The following is a 6427-nucleotide window of genomic DNA, read 5'->3' on the forward strand; positions in this document are numbered from 1 at the left end:
GCCGATGGCCTGGCTCCTTCCTGTGCTGCACTTTGAGGCACAGCAGCAGCATCTGGGGGTGATGGCAGCCCTCTTCTCCTGCAAAACACAGACACAACTGTTAAGTTTCACATTAATGCAATTCACAGCACACACATTCATTCACACATCAAATACGGGGCACAGGGCAGGCTATATACACAAGCAGTGTTTCAGTGAAGCCCTATTTTGCAAGGAAAGCCAGGGGAGAGAGGGGGAGGATAAGGAGAGAGGAGTGGGAGAGGAGAGAATTAATGCAAGTTACCTTTAGTGCCACCTGCACTTGTTCCATCTCTCTCTTCACCCGGGCCTTGATTTGTGGGACATTCTCTGCACTTATGTAGCTTGTTCGCAACTTTTCTGAAAAACAAAATAATTAACCAAATTATTCTATAAGTACTACATGGCTGTATTGCATTTTTAAGATTGGAACTAATTATAGATGATGTAGGAGGGAGAGAAAGTAGGGAGGAGAGATGGGGAGGGAGAGAGCAGAACGCTGGGAGAGAGGACATTAGCTACTACAGAATCATTCCATTTCCCAGACTGACAATATATTGGCTATATAATATATTGTGGGAGGTGAAGAGGGGCATTTAGACATTACTGTAGGCTTACCAAGCTAACGTTACAATACAAGTAGCCTACTGCATTCAGGCAGAGTCAGACTGATAATGTTAAGTGAGAGGGGAAGAGGACATGTAACGTGAGCTAGCCAGTTAGGGCTAGCAAGCTAACTTTACTAGCTAAATGAGCTATCTCCTTAGGGAGAGAGCTAGCGTTAGTAAAGTTAACTTGCTACGTTGCTAGCCCTAGCTGCTAGGCTAAATAACGTACCGATGGCGAGGTGTAGTCTGTGGTGAAGCACTGGAGTCTGGTCCATCTGTTGATTTCCATAGCTTTTATGACGTTTGAAGCGTTGTCGGCACCGCGCTTGCTTAACACTGTCTAAATAACCGATGCTCTAAATCCAAAGTAGTTCCAGCCTTTCTTCGGTGCTAAATCATCCGGCGGCCGCTTCTTGTTCTTGTTCGGCTGAAGCTATTACACTTCCGAGTCTTGTTAGATAGCTGCCCTTCCATTGTAGAGAATCCAGTCAGTGGCGCACTATTAAAAATCCAGTCAGAGTGAATAATGTGTCAACTTTTGTAAAGTTCGCTAATCGGCTCGCTAGCTATATTCTGCAGACTGCTGCAGCCATGGGGCTGCAGCTAGGTTTCTCCTCCTCCATCCAGGCACGTTTGATGCTGGTGCTGCTGCGTAAACATACGTCCGTCTACTACGGCGTGCTGCTGCTGCGTAACGACGTCACGTAACGTGTACCTACATGCAGTCATGTCACATGTTAAATCGAAGCCTTTGCGATTAATCTAATTGCGTTGTTTCAAATCTCGGTTTCGATTTAAATTCGATTAATCGTTCAGCCCTAATTCTTAGCCATGACTACTTGTAGGATAACCTAGGTAATAACATTACGAGACATTGTACATTTTATTTTCGAAGCAAATAGATAGCCGGAGCTACTTTCCTGATAAAACAGGAAATGTCAGGAAAGTAGTCTCTTATGGGGTTGTGTTTCTGTGGCTTTCTCTTTAAAGCTGGAGTGAGTACATTTACAATTGCTGGAGTGAGTACATTTACAATTTGTTTATATAAACAAATGTCCATTACGTTCAAGGCATTGCCAAACAAGTTCCCACAATGCTGTATTTCTCAATATACCAGAGTTTTCAATCCGACACAGTCGTGCCCGACAGGTAGAAAACTCAGGTATACTGAGAAATGCACAGAGAGAGTTATGTGGTGCAGATAGGCTTAATCAGCATTGTGTGAAGTCGTTTTGCAATAGCTGAATATGTGCATAACATAAACATTCGTTTATGTTATGCACTCCAGCTTTAAGCAGCGAGGCCCAGTTCCATGTCTTTACGGTGAGACTTGTGCAGTATATTGGATACTGCATGCCTACATTATGTTTTGTACTTTGTCATTTTCACAATGACATAAGGAGAAGTGTTCACACTGTGATTTTTGTTTTAAGAGTCGCTTTATTGAAACTTGGTTTCAGTATCTGGTCAGCAAAAAAATTATACAAAATCTTTTTCTCCGATTTGATGTATAATGATTGTTTTAACTGTGATGGTTTTTCTAATTGGTAGTTTTCTAATCTTTTACATTGACTTTTGTCATCTAGGTTTCAGAAGACCCAAACGGTTTCCTGCGCCAACAACCTCTATCATCTCCAGTTGTGGTCATCAGTGAGGAAAACTGCATGATCGCCATGGGAGCATGCCAGTGGCGACCTTCGAAAGAGATCGGTTGAAAGAGGGACTTGTCTACCCGATGGCATATTATTATGTCCTACACCTCACTTACTCCAAGTGTGACTCAACAGTGCTCTCAGTACTGCAAGCTGAGATCCACCATGATGCCATCCGTGATGGACATTCAACCCCTTCCTACAAAAAGCCTATGGGCGAATGGAAGGCCTTCATGAGTGAGGTGAGTGTGAGAGAGTGAGGGACAGGCAAATGGAAGGCCTTCATGAGTGTTCTTTTTTTGGAGGAAAAATATATATTGGTCTGCCATCACTGTAGAAATGTCTTAAAACCTTGTCAATTGTTGTCTGAGCTTCAGTTCTGTGTTGTAACAGTCATGTTCTGCCATTTCACATTCAAGACCTTTTAAATGTGTTATTTTTTCGATGTGAATATATATGTTCTCAATCATGATGTTCATTTACGCTGAGTTAAAAATAATTTGCGTGCTTTTAAAAGAAATAATTTTATGTTACATGCATGTGACATTGTGTCCATGTGGGGGTGTGCGAAGAGTGCTCCAAGTGGTGCTCTGCTTTAACTCCCTGTCGTGGGCGTCCCCCCCCCTCCTCTCTTTCACTCATTCAGAGCTTCAACACAACAAACATGGCTGCTGTGAGCACATACGGTCTTGTCTTGGACATGGACAGAGCGAAATATGGGATTATTTTGCTTACGTTACATTGCTGACAGTGACAGGGACTGACACTACATAGCCCGTCAGTAAACAATGTTTAAAAGTGCGGAGGCGAACTGGCGAAGGGAGCTGACCAAACGCCGACAAACATCCCGACTTAAAAGAGCAACAGGTTAGCGAATGTGATCGATAACCTAATTACATTCCCTCAAATAAGTTTTTTATTTTGTGACGAGCAAACATTTTTCACCGTCAGTTTGACGAGGAAATGTGCTCAGTACGAGCGACCCTCTGCCAAGTAACATTATTGAGTCATGACGCTGTTTATTTAATAGGGTGATCTGGTTGTAAAAATAAAACATTTACATCAGAAAGACATTGAAAGCAGTGATTGATAAATGAAATCCAATGTTTTTCTACAAATTGCATCATTGGGAGGTTGATTCTGGCACTCAATATTAAGGGTGGGCAATATATCGATTTTATATCAATATTGTGATATGAGACTATACATGGCAAGGCTGTCCAAACCCTTTTGAATGGGGGCCAGATTTGATAATGTGAAAATACCTGGGGGCCAGCTACTTTCTGTTGTATCTGAATTCTGTTGAATTGATACAGTACATAGAAGTTATGGCAAACTTAGTCTCGACGCCAGACCCATGAGAGTTCTTACGCTGATACACTAGGTTACTGCATGCTGCAGAGCTCTCTCTGGGTCTGGGACACTTCCCCTCAGAGGGCTGGTTATGGGAGGGAACCGTTCACTTGGCCAGTCATATGCCAGTGATGGCTTCAGTCCTCTCCAATCAGTAACGACTTTGCGATCAGACAACACGGGAGGCGCAGCCCATTTGCTCTCTCATCGGTGCTACGACCTGTCACTCATTCAATTTCAACCCGCCTTCAAAACCAGCAGTGGCTGTTAACTGGCACAGACTCACTTATGTAGTATACGGAGTGCAGCGATTCAACATAATATTTGAGTCTGGGGAGAGACTATGGCAAACTAAGACAGATGGAATTGAATGCTTATGGGAGAGGAGAGTGACTGCTGTGAGGAAGATGTTGAAGATGATGATGGCTAAGACACATCCTTGTTTTACTCCTACTTTGACGTAGAAGGGTCAGACTGTTGTCCACTTATTTGAACGTGGGCTTGCATGCCGTCATGAAATAGCTTTAGAATGGAGAGGAATTTGGGTGGGACTCCAAATCGACTGAGTAGGTCCCAGAGTAGCTTTTGATTTACTGTGTCGAATGCCTTCGAGAGATCAATGAAAGCCATATACAGGTCTTGCTTATGTTCTCTGCACTTCTCCTGGATCCAGGCAGTGGTGGCCGATACAAATTGGCACTGACCTCAAACTATCCAATCAGACAAAAGTTGACATTTTCTCGGAAACGGAAGGTCAGATCGAGATGCCTATAAAGGACTATAATATATTTTCTCACCCCAAATCCATCCATGAGTCTCTACGAGTTACAGTTGCAGAGATACGTCCGCCCTGCATGCAGGACTACAGGAGAGACATAGAGGACAGCGAAGTTGGGGGTTTAAGTCACTGATCAAACACTCGATTTCAGTGATTGCTGTCAGAATATAGAGCCATTTAACACTTATTTTAACACAAAAACATTGCTGAATGTACCTTTAATGTGATAATCTAATTTCTTACGTTCTGAAAATAAATCCTGTTTTCTAAAATTCTGTATTCAATGTTGATTTTTTTCTTTTTGTGATACGAAAGTTTTGACATCAACCAGATTTAAATTTCTACCCATGTCTAGCCAACATTGGAGGCTGATGCCTAGCCAACGTTGGAGGCTGATGTCTAGCCAACGTTGGGTTTTGATGTCAACCCCAACCAAAATTCTGTGTCTATATAACGTTGGAGGCTGATGCCTGGCCAACGTTGGAGGTTGATGTCTACTCAACATGGGGTTTTGACGTCAACCCCAACCAAAATTCTATGTCTATCCAATGTTTGAGGCTGTCTATCCAACGTTGGAGGCTGATGTCTAGCCAACGTTGGAGGCTGATGTCAGCCCAAAGTTGGGTTTTGACATCAACCCAATTTTCATTCTCAACCAAACTTCTACATCTATCCAACGTTGGAGGCTGATGTTTATACAACGTTGGGGGCTGATGTCTGCCCAACGTTGGGATTTGATGTCAACCCGATTTTAATTTCCAACCAAAATTCTACATCTATCCAATGTTGGATGCTGATGTCTAACCAACGTCAGAGGCTGATGTCTATCCAACGTTGGAGGCTGATGTCTTGCAAACGTTAGGTTTTGACGTCAACCAGATTTTCATTCTCAACCAAAATTCTACATCTATCCAACGTTGGAGGCTGATGTCTATACAACGTTGGGGGCTGATGTCAGCCCAACGTTGGGATTTGATGTCAACCCGATTTTCATTTCCAACCAAAATTCTACATATATCCAACGTTGGATGCTGATGTCTAACCAACGTCAGAGGCTGATGTCTATCCAACGTTGGAGGCTGATGTCTTGCCAACGTTGGGTTTTGACGTCAACCAGATTTTCATTCTCAACCAAAATTCTACATCTATCCAACGTTGGAGGCTGACGTCTATACAACGTTGGGGGCTGATGTCTGCCCAACGTTGGGATTTGATGTCAACCCGATTTTCATTTCCAACCAAAATTCTACATATATCCAACGTTGGATGCTGATGTCTAACCAACGTCAGAGGCTGATGTCTATCCAACGTTGGAGGCTGATGTCTTGCCAACGTTGGGTTTTGACGTCAACCAGATTTTCATTCTAAACCAAAATCCTACATCTATCCAACGTTGGAAACTGACGTCTATACAACGTTGGGGGCTGATGTCTGCCCAACGTTGGGATTTGATGTCAACCCGATTTTCATTCCCAACCAAAATTCCACATCTATCCAATGTTGGATGCTGATGTCTAACCAACGTCAGAGGCTGATGTCTATCTAACGTTGGACGCTGATGTCTTGCCAACGTTGTGTTTTGACGTCAACCCGATTTTCATTCTCAACCAAAATCCAACGTCAGTTCAACGTTGGAGTCCAACGTCGATATGACGTTAAACTGACGTCCCGTGCCAGCTGGGAAGCTATGGATGCATTTTTCTTTTAATTTTTGCATAATTACAAGATGCAAAAAATAGTAGTACAAATAGAAACAAGCATGTAAATACTGTAATACAGTAACATTGACATACAGTAAAATAGAAAATCAATGTATTTTGTGTCAAAGCAATAAAAACTCACACATGTTGGACCACATAGAACAATGTTGTGCAAACTGCATGAAGTGTTTTGAACAAGTGAACTCAGTATTGACTTGAGGAAGGCTTGTAACTAATTGTGATGCCAGATTGGGAGTCCAGATTTGACCACCCAGCTGTTCTATTGTAGGTCACGTTCATAAGGAAAGGCAACAAAGG

Source organism: Poromitra crassiceps (genome assembly GCF_964638095.1).
Source record: "Poromitra crassiceps genome assembly, chromosome: 2".
NCBI lineage: Eukaryota > Metazoa > Chordata > Actinopteri > Beryciformes > Melamphaidae > Poromitra > Poromitra crassiceps.